This window comes from Penaeus japonicus, unplaced genomic scaffold (genome assembly GCF_977035675.1).
Source record: "Penaeus japonicus unplaced genomic scaffold, GWHDUDI00000001_assembly GWHDUDI00000020, whole genome shotgun sequence".
Taxonomy (NCBI): domain Eukaryota; kingdom Metazoa; phylum Arthropoda; class Malacostraca; order Decapoda; family Penaeidae; genus Penaeus; species Penaeus japonicus.
The window spans coordinates 661,932-679,398 of record NW_028234422.1 but is presented as its reverse complement, the minus strand read 5'-3'; positions in this window follow the sequence as shown (position 1 = coordinate 679,398).

Here is a 17,467-nt window from a genome sequence, read left to right as displayed (position 1 = left end):
TTTTTTTTCAGGATCGTGCATTTTTTTTTCTTACACCTTTTTTCTCGCAATTTCTTTTTCCTTTTAATATAAGGAAAATCAGCGCATTAAACTGTAATCCGTTTCATTATCAGAGTGGCTCTAAAATGTATTTTAAGGATTTTTTTTTATTTTTCATAACGTGTTTTAAGCATTTTCGTTTTTTTTCAGGATCGTGCATTTTTTTTTCTTGCATCTTTTTCTCGCAATTCCTTTTTCCTTTAATATAACGAACAGCGCATTTACTGTAATCGTTTCATTATCAGAATGGCTCTAACGTATATTAAGCATTTTTTGCTTTTTGCAGGATCGTGCATTTTTTTTTTCTTGCACCTTTTTTCGCAATTTTTTCCTTATATAACGAAAATGAGCGCAATTAACTGTAATCCGTTTCATTATCAGAATGGCTCGAACGTGTATTTAAGGATTTTTGGCATTTTTTCAGGATCGTGCATTTTTTTTTTCTTGCATCTTTTTCTCGCAATTGCTTTTTCCTTTGATATAACGAAAGTCAGCGAATTAACTGTAATTGTTTTTTTATATCAATGGCTCTTTTTTTTTTTTTTTTTTTTTTTTTTTTTGGGATCGATCTTTCATTATCAGAATGGCTCTAACGTGTATATTAAGCATTTTTCGCTTTTTTTCAGTATTGTGATTTTTTTTTTCTTGCACCTTTTTTCTCGCAATTGCTGTTTCCTTTGATAAACCGAAAATCAGTGCATTTAACTGTAATCCGTTTCGTTATCAGAATGGCTGTAACGTGTATTTAAGCATTTTCGTTTTTTTTTTCTTTCTTTTTTTTTCTTTTTTTTTGAAGATCGTCATTTTTTTCCTTGCACCTTTTTTCTCGGAATTGGTTTTTCCTTTAATATAACGAAAATCAGCGCATTTAACTGTAATCCGTTTGATTATCAGAATGGCTTTAATGTGTGTTTTAAGTATTTTTGGCGTTTTTTCAGCATCGTGCATTTTTTTTTCTTGCACCTTTTTTCTCGCAATTGCTTTTTCCTTTAATATAATGAAAATCAGCGCATTTAACTGTAATCCATTTCATTATCAGAATGGATCTAATGTGTATTTTAAGTTTTTTTTTTTTTTTTAGGATCGTGCATTTTTTTTCTTGCACCTTTTTTCTCGCAATTGTTTTTTTCTTTAATATAACAATGCTAAAGATACCATTTAATTCGCTGATGATCGTTATATTATAGCAAAAAGGAATTGAGAGAAAAAAGGGGACATCCAAAAAAAAAAAAAAGCTAAATATATACACATCTCCCGAAAATACCAAATATGCTAAAAATACTCATCTTAACCCTTTTGATAACGAAAAGGAGTACAGTTATATGCGGCGATGATCGTTATATTATAGCAAAAAGGAAGTGAGAGAAAAAGGGGACATCCAAAAAAAAAATAAAAAGAAAAACTTTTTGCTATAATATAACGATCATCAGCGCATTTAATTGTACTCCTTTTCAAAAGGGTTAAGATGGGTATTTTTAGCATCTTTGTTATTATCGGGAGATGTGTATATATTTAGGATTTTTTTTTTTTTTTTGGATATCCCCTTTGTTCTCTCAATTCCTTTTTGCTATAATATAACGATCATCAGTGCATTTAACTGTACTCCTTTGCATTATCAGAACGGCTCTAACGTGTATTCTAAGCATTTTTGGTATTTTCGTGAGATTCGTATATATTTATCTTTTTTTTCCCCTTTTTCTCTCAATTCCTTTTTGCTATAATATAACGATAATCAGCGCATTTAACTGTCCTCCTTTACATTATCAGCATGGCTCTAACGTGTATTTTAAGCATTTTTGGTATTTTCGGGAGATTCGTATCTATTTATCATTTCTTCTTTTCCCGCTTTTTTCTCTCAATTCCTTTTTGCTATAATATAATGATAATCAGTGCATTTAACTCTACTCCTTATCGTTATCAAAATGGTTAAAATAGGTCATTTTATCATCTTTGGTGTTTTTGGTAATATTATTTTTATTTTTTATCCCCCTTTTTCTATTTTTTATGTTTTGCTCTAATATAACGAAAATCAGCGTATTTTGCTATAATCCTTTGCATTATCAGAATGGCTCGAACGTGTGTTTAAAGCATTTTTGGTATTTTCGGGAGATTTGTATATATTTATCATTTTTTTTATTTCCCCTTTTTTCTCTCTATTACTTTTTGCATAATATAACGATAATCAGTGCATTTAACTGTACTCCTTTTCGTTATCAAAATGGTTAAAATGGGTATTTTTATCATCTTTGGTATTCTTAATAGTAACATTATTATCCCCTCCCCCCTTTTTTTCTCTAATTTATTTTTTGCTCCAATATAACGATAATCTAGCTATAATCCTTTATCAGAATGGCTCTAACGTGTATCTTAAGCCTTTTTTTGGGGGGGTTGGGGGAGGAGATTTTTTATATATTTAAGTTTTTTTTTTCCCCCTTTTTCTCTAAAGTCCTTTCCTGTATAATATAACGATAATCAGCACATTTAACTGTTCTCCTTTTCGTTATGAAAATGGTTAAAATATGTTTTTTCAACATCTATGGTATTTTTGGTGGAATCATTATTTTTTCCCCCTTTTTTCTCTCATCTATGTTTTTCTCTCATATAATGCTAATCAGCGTATTTAGCTATTATCCTTTTTACATTATCAGAATGGCTCTAGCATCTTAAGCATCTTTGGTATTTTCGGGAGATTTGTATATATTTATCATTTTTTTTATTTCCCCTTTTTTCTCTCAATTCCTTTTTGCTATAATATAACTATAATCAGCGCATTTAACTGTACTCCTTTTACTTATCAAAATGGTTAAAATAGGTATTTTTAGCAGTTTTGTATTTTTGTAGTATCATTATTATTGCTATAATATAACGATAATCAGCGTATTTAGCTATATTCCTTTACATTATCAGAATAGCTCTAACTTGTATTTTAATCATTTTTGGTATTTTCGGGAGATTTGTATATATTGTTAATTTTTCTTATTTCCCTTTTTTCCTCTCAATTCCTTTTTGCTATAATATAACGATCATCAGCGCATTTAACTGTACTCCTTTTCGTTATCAAAATGGTTAAAATACGTATTTTTAGCATCTGTGGTATTTTTAGTAGTATCAGTATTATATTTTGTTCCACTTTTTTCTCTCATTTATGTTTTGCTCTAATACAGCGATAATCAGCGTATTTAGCTATTATCCTTTACATTGTCAGAATGGCTCTATCGTGTATTTTCAGCATCTTTGGTATTTTCGTGAGATTTGTATATATCTATCTTTCTTTTATTTCGTTATCAAAATGGTTAAAATAGGTATTTTAAGCATTATCGGTATTTTCGGGAGATTTGTATATATTTATCTTTTTTTTATTTCCCCTTTTTTCTCTGAATTCTTTTTTGCTATAATATAACGATGATCAGCGAATTCAACTGTACTCCTTTTCGTTATCAAAATGGTAACAATGGGTATTTTTAGTATCTTTGGTATTTTTGGTAGTATCATTTGTCGCGGTCCAAGCGCAGTCGCCCTCGGTTACGTTACATAAAGTTTCGCCCTTCTTCAATTAAGATCGAAATTGAATTCAATGACTTTGCAGGCACGTATCTTGAGCGAGAAAGCAATATTGAAACACCAGTGACCCCTTTGTAATCTCTTGTACACAGAATATTCGAGCTTTTATTGCATAGAGAAGGTCGGGGGTAGTTTCTTAAGCAGCAGCATCTTTAGACGTTTAATCGGTTTCGCATTTTTGCTTATTTTTTCAGTTTTAAGAGCTTTTACGCCTTTTTAGCGTATTTCATTCCTGACATTCTTTTGTTTACAATCGGGTTAGTTTTTATTTACGTTAATTCTGCCTCTGCGTTTTAAAAGTCATTTTTATTTTTCACTGATTCCATTTTAAGAATAGTATTTCATTTTTAGTTATTTTACGTGTTTATCTACTTTTACGTAGTATTTTAAGATAATTCAAAAGCTCTGTATATAAGAGCAGCTACGTGGGCTTCCAGCGGGGTCCGCTTCCAGCCTTTGTTCAACACGTTTGTCTTGTCAGAAAGCTCTGTTCTCTCTCTTCGAGTACCCTGGCTGATTTTTCCATCTCGTCCAGCAATCAGATAAGTTATTGGTCATGTACAGTTGTGAAATTCAGGTCGAGAGTGGTGATTATTGCATCAACATTAATACCAGCTATAACATAGACAAAGTGCCTTCTTTTTATTCTATTCGTAACTAAATTCTGCAGAAAACTATATATCTATGTGATTGCGTCGATTCGCCATATTTTATTTATATTAGTCGAGCTAATAGTTAGTTTCTTTGATTTGTATATAACTGCTTGCCCCTATACGCAGTTATTTTATGTCAATTATTAAGTTAATCTATATTCCTTATTTAGGAATTTGTCTAGTATCATTCCTGTATTTACGCCTCCACATTCATTTTAGATTAATTTTATTGGGGCGACATCAACCTCGATTTCTGAGTTGATCCGTTTCGCTATTCATCTATCTTTATTGTGTTGGTTAAGATCCTTTTTGCCACTGTTCGTATACCATGGGGTATTTCTATAAGCATATATATATATATATATGTCACATCTTGAATGGTGTCTAAGAGTGAACGTTTGTGGAGCAAAGGCCAACAACTATAAAGTTTATTTATTTTTACATGTATGTCAATTGTTCTGTTATTTAATGATTACGGTATTTCTGCACATGATAAACGAAATTATCTTTGGTATTTTTGAATCAAATATTTTTATACCCCGTGGAATTTAATTATTTTTAAGTTTATGTGTTCATTAAAAAATTTTTTTAATTCATTTTCATTTGTGGACACTGGTCAAGGAGATGGTACGAAATTACGAAACCTTAAAAACTGAAAAAAAAAAAAAAGTATTAAAATATTAATCTGAAAGAAAGAGATCAATTTTATTTTCATCTGAAGAGAGAATCTAATCTTTCCAGCCAAAAAAAAAGAAAGAAAATTAAATTGTATGATAAAAAAAAAAGGAAAAAAAAAAACATTAAACATTACATACAAATCTATCAAAAATCTGGCAGGTATAATTACTTTGACATACGTTAAAATCATCAAATGAAATTGATTACACCAGTATATGTCAATGAGTGATGGATATACTCCTGGCCTATTCATTTATAAGTTATTTAGAAATTTGGTCACAGAAAAAAATTATGTACTTACCTGGAAGCTGGTCTCATTGCTTTTAAAGACGATTACTACTTACCTGAGAGTTGGAGTCGATGCAGATGATGGACTCTCGGATTACTATTTACATATGGTTGAAATCTCCAGCTACATGTTGATTACTCTGAAGGATCGCACACGTAGGAATAATTAGTACACATCGAGTCGGTTTAAGCACGGAATCTCTCAACTGTTTACTCGCTCACACATTCGTTGAGTTATTCGTTCGTACATTCACACATCCCATATACGCCCCCTCGGTTCGCACGCTACCAAACCCCTTTCATACACGCATATTATACACACATACATCCACGCCCACACTCCTGTTTTTCCCTTATACTCTCTTGCACACGATTCTTACACCCCCACAAACACATGACGTTCCCAGACGCAGATAACTGGGTGGTGGCAGCAAAGGAAGAGTGACGTGCCAAGCGGGCTAATTCTATGCATATACTCATCATCAAACGTCTCCTTATTATACTCATCTTGCTTTGAGCCATTGTACTGCCATTCCGTACACCTGCACACTACATTTATTGGTAGGTAGGACGCCTATTTGGTATTCAACGGTACTACGCCTATTCGCTACAGATATAGGGCGTCCTGCTCCACTACAGTGATGATGATGATGAGGATGATAATGATAATAAAGAAGATTAAAATAATGATAATACTAACAATAGTGATATTGATAATGATGATAATGATAATGATGAGGATAATGTTAATTGCGATAGAATATCCAAAGGATATGTATTTCATCTACTCGTCATAAGTATTTGGTATTCTAAGCAATTTAGAATAAAAAGAAAAAAAATATGATGATGCTGCTGATGGTTACGGAGCCGTCTGGTAGCTCAGTGGTAGCGCGTCGACAGATCGTGTCCCCGTGGTCGGCAGATCGAGTCCCGCCCAAACTCGTGAGTTTCCACTGTCACCTGGCGGTTACTGACGTAGCTGGGCACTGCGTTGGGTAAGGACCAAGCTCAGATCGAGTCAACAATCGTTGGCACAGCGCATACAAGCCCGGCGTAGTATCTGCTCCGCAAATCTGGCTTATCCTTATCCTTGATGGTTACGATGATGATAATGATGTTGATGGAGGTAATGGTGATGATGATAATGATGTTGATGGAGGTAATGGTGATGATGATAATGATGTTGATGGAGGTAATGGTGATGATGATGATATCCGAAGGAAACTATTTGTAACAATACGCTGCATTCTGATGCTATCGCTTATCACATTTCATTCAGTCGTTACTGGTTGCTAGTAATCTGCAAGAATAAGAAAGAAATTGTAATTTTATTAGGTTGATCATTTTTATGATAATGATGATGATGATGCTGATGATTATGATGCTGATGCTGCTGATGCTGCTACTGCTGCTGAAGATGATGATGATGAGGGTGATGGCGATGATGATATTGATACCGCTGCTGATGATAATGATTTTTATGATAATGATGATAATGCTGATGATGAAAATGGTACTGATGAAGATGATGACTATGATGATGATGATAATGATGGTGGTAATGATATTGATGCTGCTGATGAGGATAATAATGGTAGTGAAGATGATGAAATATATGCAGGATATATGTGCTAAACTCTACGGTAAACACCCATTGCATTTCATTTACTCGCTAAAGGTTACCATCAAAATATTAATAAGGATAATAATTGTTGATGATGTTATTAATGATTCTTATGATGATGATGATAATTGTAATGGTAATGATGACGATAATGATGATGATAATGATAATAAAAATGTTAAAAAATATGATAATACTAACAATAGTAATACTGATATTGATGATAATGATAATTATGAGAATAATGTTGATAACGATAGAATATCCAAAGAACAAATAGTTGCTCTATTCGCCATAGGTATCTGGTATTCTATGCAATTTAGAAAAAAAAAGAAAAAAATATGATGTTTCTCAGGCTGCTGCTGATGGTTACAATGATGATGATAATGATGTTCATGGAGGTAATGGTGATGATCATGATGATATCCGAAGGAAAGTATTTGTAACAATACGCTACACTCTAAGGCTATCGCTTATCACAAAAGAAAATGAAAATTATTGATGGGGATGCTGACGGTGATAATTATTATGATCAGAATTATTATCAGAATAGTCCTGATTTATATTTTTTATCATCTTTGGTATTTTTAGAATCGCAACTAGTAGTTGCATTTTTTCTTTCCACTTTTTCTCTCAATTTCTTTTTATTCTCATATAACGGTAATCAGCGCTTTTAACTATAGTCCTTTTCATTATCAGAATGGTTCTAATTTGTATCTTTATCACCTTTGGTATTTTCTTTCTCTATTCCGTTGAATATAACGATAATCAGCGCATTTAACTATAGTCCTTTTCATTATCAGGATGGTTTTGATATATGTCATCATTGTCTTTAGTATTTTTAGGATGGCATTTAGTATTGATTTGTATTTTAATAATCTTTGGTATTTTTAAGATCATTCTTTATTTTTCCTTCCTTTTCCTTGTTTTCTCTCAATTCCTTTTTGCTCAAATATAAGGCTATCGCTTATAGTTATAATTTTTATTTTCTATCATCTTTGGTATTTTTAGGATCGTATTTAGTAGTTGCATTTTCACCCTTTTTTCTCTCAATTCTTTTTCACTCTAATACAACGATAATCAGCGGATTTAACTATAATCCTTTTCATTATCAAATTGGTTCTAATTTGTATTTTCTTTTTCTCTCAATTATTTTTTGCTCTGATATAACGATAATCATTATATTTAGATATAATCCCTTTCATTATCAAGATGGTTCTAATTTGCATTTTAATCATCTTTGGTATTTTTAGGATCGTTGCTTTTTTTGTTCCCCTTTTTATCTCTGAATTAATTTTTGTTCTATTATAACGACAATCAGCGTATTTAGTTGTAATCTTTTTCATTATCAGAATAGTTCTAATTTGTATTCTCATCATCTTTCATATTTTTAGGATCGTATTTAGTAGTTGTATTTTTTCCCCCTTTTTCTGTCAATTTCTTCTTACTCCAATATAACAATAATCTGCATATTTAGCTATGATCATTTTAATTATCAAAATAGTTCTAATATGTATTTTAATCATCTTTGGCATTTTTGGGATCATTTTTTTTCCTTTTTACTTTTTCCTTCCCCTTTTTCTCTCAATTCAATTTGATCTAATATAACGATAATCAAGGCAATTAGTTATAGTCCTTTTAAAAATCATAATGGTTCTAATTGGGATTTTTATCATATTTAGTATTTTTAGGATCGTATTTAATAGTTGTATGTTTTATCATCGTCATTTTTTTTTCTTGCACCTTTTTTCTCGCAATTGCTTTTTCCTTTAATATAACGAAAATCAGCGCATTTAACTGTAATCCGTTTCGTTATCAGAATGCCTCTAAAGTGTAATTTTAAGCATTTTCGTTTTTTTTTTTTCAGGAACATCATTTTTTTTTTCTTACAACTTTTTTCCCATAATTGCTTTTTCCTTTAATATAACAAAAATCATTTCACTGTAATCCGTTTTGCTATCAGAATGGCTCTAACGTGTATTTTAAGCATTTTCGTTTTTTTTTTCAGGATCGTCATTTTTTTTCCTTGCACCTTTTTTCTCGCAATTCCTTTTTCCTTTAATATAACGAAAATCAACGCATTTAACTGTAATCTGTTTCATTATCAGAATGCCTCTAACGTGTATTTTAAGCATTTTCGGGTTTTTTTCACTTTACTCATTTATTTTTTCTTGCATTTTTTTATCGCAATTGCTCTTTCCTTTAATATAACGAAAATCAGTGCATTTAACTGTAATACGTTTCATTATCAGAATGCCTCTAACGTGTATATTAAGGATATTTGGTTTTTTTCAGGATCATCACTTTTTTTTCTTGCACCTTTTTTCTCGCAATTGCTAATATAACAAAAATTACCGCATTTAACTGCAATCCGTCTAGTTATCAGAATGCCTCTAACGTGTATTTTGAGCATTTTCGTGTTTTTTTTCAGGATCGTCATTTTTTTTTCTTGCACCTTTTTTCTCACAATTACTTTTTCCTTTAATATAACAAAAATCAGTGCATTTAACAGTAATCTGTTTCGTTATCAGAATGTCTCTAACGTGTATTTTAAGCATTTTCGGGGTTTTTTTTCAGGATCCTCATTTTTTTTTCTTGCACCTTTTTTCTCGCAATTGCTTTTTCCTTTAATATAACGAAAATCAGCGCATTTAACTATAATCTGTTTCGTTATCAGAATGCCTCTAACGTGTATTTTAAGCATTTTCGTTTTTTTTTCAGGATCGTCATTTTTTTCTTGCAATTACTTTTTTCCTTTAATATAACGAAAATCAGTGCATTTAACTGTAATCTGTTTCGTTATTAGATGGCTCTAACGTGTATTTTAAGCATTTTCGTTTTTTTTCAGGATCGCCATTTTTTTTTCTTGCACCTTTTTTCTCGCAATATCTGTTTCCTCTAATGTAACGAAAATCAGCGCATTTAACTGTAATCCGTTTCGTTATCAGAATGCTTCTAACGTGTATTTTAAGCATTTTCATTTTTTTTTTTTTTTTCAGGATCGTCATTTTTTTTTCTTCACCTTTTTTCTCGCAATTGCTTTTTTCTTTAATATAGCAAAAATCAATGCATTTAACTGTAATCCTTTTCGTTATCAGAATGGCTCTAACGTGTATTTCAAGCATTTTCGGGTTTTTTTCAGGATCATCATTTTTTTTTTTTGCACCTTTTTTCTCGCAATTGCTTTTTTTCTTTAATATAGCAAAAAAATGTGCATTTAACTGTAATCCGTTTCGTTATCAGAATGACTCTAACGTGTATTTTAAGCATTTTCGTTTTTTTTCAGGATCGTCATTTTTTTTCCTTCCACCTTTTTTCTCGCAATTCCTTTTTCCTTTAATATAACGAAAATCAGCGCATTTAACTGTAATCTGTTTCGTAATCAAAATGCCTCTAACGTGTATTTGGAGCATTTTCATTTTTTTTTCAGGATCGTAATTTTTTTTTCTTGCACTTTTTTTCTCGCAATTGCTTTTTTCCTTTAATATAACGAAAATCAGTGCATTTAACTCTAATCCGTTTCTTTATCAAAATCCCTTTAACGTCTATTTTCAGCATTTTCGTTTCTTTTTCAGGATCGTCATTTTCTTTTCTTGCACCTTTTTTCTCGCAATTGCTTTTTCCTTTAATATAACGAAAATTAGCGCATTTAACTGTAATCCGTTTCGTTATCAGAATGCGTCTAACGTGTATTTTAAACATTTTCGGGTTTTTTTCAGGATAGTCATTTTTTTTGTATCTTTTTTGTCGCAATTGCTTTTTCCTTTAATATAACGAAAATTAGCTTATTTAACTGTAATCCGTTTCGTTATCAGAATGCCTCTAACGTGAATTTTAAGCATTTTCTTTTTTTTTCAGGATCGTCATTTTTTTTTTTTTTCATTTAACTGTAATCTGTTTTGTTATCAGAATGCCTCTAACAGTTATTTTAAGCATTTTCGTTTTTTTTTCAGGATCGTCTTTTTTTTTTTTTTTTTGCACCTTTTTTCTCGCAATTGCTTTTTCCCTTAATATAACGAAAATCAGCGCATGTAACTATAATCCGTTTCGTTATCAGAATGCCTCTAACGGTTATTTTAAGCATTTTCGGGTTTTTTTTTCAGGATCGTCATTTTATTTTCTTGCACCTTTTTTCTCGCAATTGCTTTTTCCTTTAATATAACAAAAATCAGAGCATTTAACTGTAATCCGTTTCGTTATCAGAATGGCTCTAACGTGTATTTTCAGCATTTTCGTTTTTTTTCAGGATCGTCATTTTTTTTCTTGCACTTTTTTTCTCGCAATTGCTTTTTCCTTTAAAATAACGAAAATCAGCGCTTTTAACTATAATCCGTTTCGTTATCAGAATGCCTCAAACGTGTATTTGAAGCATTTTCGTTTTTTTTTCATGATCATTTTTTTTTTCTTGCACCTTTTTTCTCGCAATTGCTTTTTCCTTTAAAATAACGAAAATCAGCGCTTTTAACTGTAATCCGTTTCGTTATCAGAATGCCTCTAACGTGTAATTTAAGCATTTTCGTTTTTTTTTCATGATCGTCATTGTTTTTTTCTTGCACCTTATTTCTCGCAATTGCTTTTTCCCTTAATATAACGAAAATCAGTTCATTTAACTGTAATCCGTTTCGTTAACAGAATACCTCGAACGTGTATTTAAAGTATTTTCGTTTATTTTTTCAGGATCGTCATTTTTTTTCCTGCACCTTTTTCTAGCAATTTCTTTTTCTCTTAATATAACAAAAATCAGTGCACTTAACTGTAATCCGTTTCGTTATCAGAATGCCTCTAATGTGTATTTTAAGCATTTTCGTTTTTTTTCAGGATCGTCATTTTTTTTTTCTTTCACCTTTTTTCTCGCAATTGCTTTTTCCTTAAATAAAACGGTAATCAGCGCATTTAACTGTAATTCGTTTCGTTATCAGAATGCCTCTAACGTGTATTTTAAGCAATTTTCGTTTTTTTTCAGGATCGTCATTTTTTTTCTTGCACCTTTTTTCTCGCAATTGCTTTTTCCTTTAATATAACGAAAATCAGCGCTTTTAACTGTAATCCGTTTCGTTATCAGAATGCCTCTAACGTGTATTTTAAGCATTTTCTGTTCTTTTTTTCAGGATCGTCCTATTTCATTTTTCTTGCACCTTTTTTCTCGCAATAGCTTTTTCCTTTAATACTACAAAAGTCAGCGCATTGAACTGTAATCCGTTTCGTTATCAGAATCCCTCTAACGTGCATTTTAAGCATTTTTTTCTTCAGGATCGTTATTTTTTTTCTTGTACCTTTTTTTCTCACAATTGCTTTTTCCTTTAATATAACGAAAATCAGCGCATTTAATTGTAATCCATTTCGTTATCAGAATGCCTCTAACATGTATTTAAAGCATTTTCGTTTTTTTTTCAGGGTCGTTATTTTTTTTTCTTGCACCTTTTTTCTTGCAATTGCTTTTTCTTTTAATATAAGAAAAATCAGTGCATTTAACTGTAATCCGTTTCGTTATCAGAATAGCTCTAACGTGTATTTTAAGGATTTTCGGTTTTTTTCAGTATCGTCATTTTTTTCTTCTTGCACCTTTTATCTCGCAATTGCTTTTTCCTTTAATATAACGAAAATCGGCGCATTTAACTGTAAGCCGTTTCGTTAACAGAATGCCTCTACGTGTATTTTAAGCATTTTCGGGATTTTTTCAGGATCGTCATTTTTTTTTCTTGCACTCTTTTTCTCGCAATTGCTTTTTTCTTTAATATAATGAAAATCAGCGCATTTAACTGTAATCCGTTTCGTTATCAGAATAGTTCTATGGTTTATTTTAAGTATTTTCTGTTTTTTTTATTGATCGTCATCTTTTTTTTCTTGCACCTTTTTTCTCACAATTGCTTTTTTCTTTAATATAACGAAAATCAGGGCATTTATCTGTAATCCGTTTCCTTATCAGAATACCTCTAACGTGTATTTTAAGCATTTTCGTTTTTTTTCAGGATAGTCAATTTTTTTTCTTGCTCCTTTTTTCTCGATATTGCTTTTTCCTTTAATATAACAAAAATCAATGCATTTAACTGTAATCCGTTTCGTTATCGGAATGGCTCTAACGTTTATTTTAAGAATTTTCGTATTTTTTTTTCAGGATCGTCCTTTTTTTCTTGCACCTTTTTTCTCGCAATTGCTTTTTCCTTTAATATAACGAAAATCAGCGCATTAAACTGTAATCCGTTTCGTTATCAGAATGGCTCTAACGTGTATTTTAAGCATTTTTTTTCAGGATCGTCATTTTTTTTTTCTTGCACATCTTTTCTCGCAATATCATTTTCCTTTAATATAACTAAAATCAGCGCATTTAACTGTAATCTGTTTCGTTATCAGAATGCCTCTAACGTGTATTTTAAGCATTTTTTTTTATCAGGATCGTCATTATTTTTCTTGCACCTTTTTGCTCGTAATTGCTTTTTCCTTTAATATAACAAAAAGCAGTGCATTTAACTGTAATTCGTTTCGTTATCAGAATGCCTCTAACGTATATTTTCAGAATTTGCGTTTTTTTCAGGATCGTCAATTTTTTTTCTTCACCTTTTTTCTCGCAATTGCTTTTTCCTTAAATATAACGAAAATCAGCGCATTTAACCTTAATTCGTTTCGTTATCAGAATGCCTCTAACGTGTATTTTAAGCACTTTTTTTTTCAGGATCATCATTTTTTTTTTTCTATAATTTTTTTCTCGCAATTGCTTTTTCCTTTGATATAACGAAAATAAGCGAAGTTAACTGTAATCCGTTTCGTTATCAGAATGCCGCTAACGTGTATTTTAAGCAGTTTCGAGTTTTTTTTCAGGATCGTCATTTTTTTTCTTGCACCTTTTTCTTGCAATTGCTTTTTCCTTTGATATAACAAAAATCAGTGCATTTAACCTTAATCCGTTTCGTTATCAGAATGGCTCTAAAGTGTATTTTAAGCATTTTCGTTTTTTTTTCAGGATCGTCATTTTTTTTTCTTACACCTTTTTTCTCGCAATTTCTTTTTCCTTTAATATAAAGAAAATTAGATCATTTAACTGTAATCTGTTTCGTTATCAGAATGCATCTAACGTGTATTTTAAGTATTTTCGGGTTATTTTCAGGTCGTCATTATTTTTTCTTGCACCTTTTTTCTCGCAATTGCTTTTTCCTATAATATAACGAAAATCAGTGCATTTAACTGTAATCCGTTTCGTTATCAGAATGCCTCTAACGTGTATTATGAACATTTTCGTTTTTCTTCAGGATCGTCATTTTTTTTTCTTTCACCTTTTTTTCCCGCAATTGCTTTTTCTTTTAATATAACTAAAATCAGTGCATTTAACTGTAATCCGTTTCGTTATCAGAATGAGTATTTTAAGCATTTTCGTTTTTTTTCCTTTAATATAACTAAAATCGGCGCATTTATCTTGTCTCTAACGTGTATTTACACGTTAGAGGCATTCTAATAACGAAACGGATTACAGTTAAATGCGCTGATTTTCGTTATATTAAAGTAAAAGGCAATTGCGAGAAAAAAGGTGCAAGGAAGGAAAAAATGACGATTTTGAAAAAAAAAAGAAAATGCTTAAAATACACGTTAGAGCCATTCTGATAACGAAACGCATTACAGTTAAATGCACTGATTTTCGTTATATTAAAGGAAAAAGCAATTGCGAGAAAAAAGGTGAAAGTAAAAAATGACGACCCTGAAAAAAAAAACGAAAATGCTTAAAATACACGTTAGAGCCATTCTGATAACGAAACCGAGTATAGTTAAATGCACTGATTTTCGTTATATTAAAGGAAAAAGCAATTACGAGAAAAAAGGTGTAAGAAAATAAAAATGTAGATAATGGAAAAAAAAGAAAAATCTTAAAAACACGTTAGAACTATTTTGATAATGAAACGGATTACAGTTAAATACGCTTATATTCGTTATACTAAAGGAAAAAGTAATTGCGAGAAAAAGGGTGGAAGAAAAAAAATGCAAGTAATATATACGATTTTGAAAAAAAAAAATGCTTAAGATACACCTTAGAACCTTTATGATAATGAAACCGATTACAGTTAGATGCGCTGATATTCGTTATATAAAAGGAAAAAGTAATTGCGAAAAAAAAGTGCAAGAAAAAAAAGATGCACGATCCTGAAAAAAATAAACTAAAAATGTTTAAGATACACGTTAGAGACATTCTGATCATGAAACGGATTACATTTAAATGCGCTGATTTTCGTTAGATTATAGGAAAAGGCAATTGCGACAAAAAGGCAGCAAGAAAAAAAAATGAATATGCAAGTAATATAGACGATCTTGAAAAGAAAAAAAATTCGTGAAATACACCTTAGAACCATTCTGATAATGAAACGGATTACAGTTAAATGCGGTGATTTTCGTTATATTAAAGGAAAAGGCAATTCCGATGAAAAGGGTGCAAGAAAAAAATGCAAGTAATTTATACGATCTTGAAAAAAAACAAAAATGCTTAAAATACACGTTATAGCCATTTCGATAATGAAATATCAGAATGGTTCTAACGTGCATTTTAATCATTTTTGTTTTTTTTCAGGATCGTGCATTTTTTTTTCCTGCACATTTTTTCTCGCAATCCATTTTCCCTTTAATATGCCGAAAATAAGCGAATTTAACTGTAATCCGTTTCATTATCAAAATGGCCCCAACGTGTATTCTAAGCATTTTTGTTTTTTTTTTCATGATCGTGCATTTTTTTTCATGCATCTTTTTTCTCGCAATTGCTTTTTCCTTTAATATAACGAACATCAGCGCATTTAATTCTAATCCGTTTCATTAACAGTATATCTGTAACGTGTGTTTTAAGCATTTTTGGCTTTTTTTTCAGGATAATGTATTTCTTTTTTCTTGCACCTTTTTTCTCGCAATTGCTTTTTCATTTAATATAACGAAAATTAGCGCATTTAACTGTAATCCGTTTCATTATCAGAATGGCTCTAACGTGTATTTTAAGCATTTTTGGCTTTTTTCAGGATCGTGCATTTTTTTTCTTGCACCTTTTTTTTCTCGCAATTGCTTTTTCCTTTGATATAACGAAAATCAGCGTATTTAACTGTAATCCGTTTCATTATCAGAATGGCTCGAACGTGTATTTTAAGCATTTTTGGCATTTTTCAGGATCGCGCAATTTTTTTTTCTTGCACCTTTCTTCTCGCAATTGCTTTTTCCTTTGATATAACGAAAGTCAGCGAATTTAACTGTAATTCGTTTCATTATCAGAATGGCTCTAACGTGTTTTTTTTAAGCATTTTTTGCTTTTCTTTCGGGATCGTGCATTTTTTTTCTTGTATCTTTTTCTTTCAATTGTTTTTTCTTTAATATAAAATGCTAAAGATACCATTTAATTCCGCTGATAATCGTGTATTATAGCAAAAAGGAATTGAGAGAAAAAAGGGGACCATCAAAAAAAAAAAAGCCTAAATATTACCATCTCCGAAAAATACAAAGATGTTAAAATTTTAACCATTTTAAACCCTCTTGATAACGAACAAGGAAGTACAGTTATATGCGGCGATGATCGTTATATTATAGCAAAAGGAGTGAGCAGAAAAAAGGGGAATCAAAAAAAATAAAAATAAAAACTTTTTGCTTAATATAACGGATCATCAGGCTTTAATTGTATCTTTTCGTTATCAAAAGGGTTAAGATGGGTATTTTTAGCATCTTTGATTATGGGAGAGTGTATATATTTAGGATTTTTTTTTTTTTTTTCGGATATCCCCATTGTTCTTCAATTCTTTTGCTAAATTAACGATCATCAGTGCATTTAACTGTATACTTTTGCTTATCGAATCGGCTCTAACGTGTATTCTAAGCATTTTTGGTATTTTCGTGAGATTCGTTATATAATTTATCTTTTTTTTCCCTTTTTCTCTCACATCCTTTTTGCTATAATATAACATAATCAGCCATTTATTATGTCCTCTTTAATTATAGCTGGCTGCTAAAGTGTATTATAAGCATTTTTGGTATTTTCGGGCGATTCGTATCTATTTTCATTTTTCTTTTCCGCTTTTTTTTTTCAATTCTTTTTGCTATAATATAATGATAATCCAGTGCAATTAACTTATCCTATCGTTATCAAAATGGGTTAAAAATAGGTCATTTATCATCCTTTGTGTTTTTGGTAATATTATTTTTATTTTTTATCCCTTTTTCTATCTTTTATGTTTTGTTAATATAACGAAAATCAGCGTATTTTGCTATAATCCTTTGCATTATCAGAATGGCTCGTTTTTTCGAACGTTTGTTTAAAGCATTTTGGTATTTTCGGGAGAATTTGTATATATTTATCATTTTTTTATTTCCTCTTTTTTCTTCTTATTACTTTTTGATAATATAACGATAATCAGAGCATTTAACTGTATTCCTTTTTTTATCAATTGGGTTAAAATGGGGTATTTTTAGCATCTTTGGTTTTTAAAAGAGTAACATTATTATCCCCTCCCTTTTTTTTATAATATATTTTTTGCTTCCAATATAACGATAACGATAATCTAGCTATAATCCTTTATCAGTATGGCTCAACACGTGTTATCTTAAGCCTTTTTTTGGGGGGGTTGGGGGAGGGGAGAAGTTTTTTATTTATTTACGTTTTTTTATTCCCCTTTTT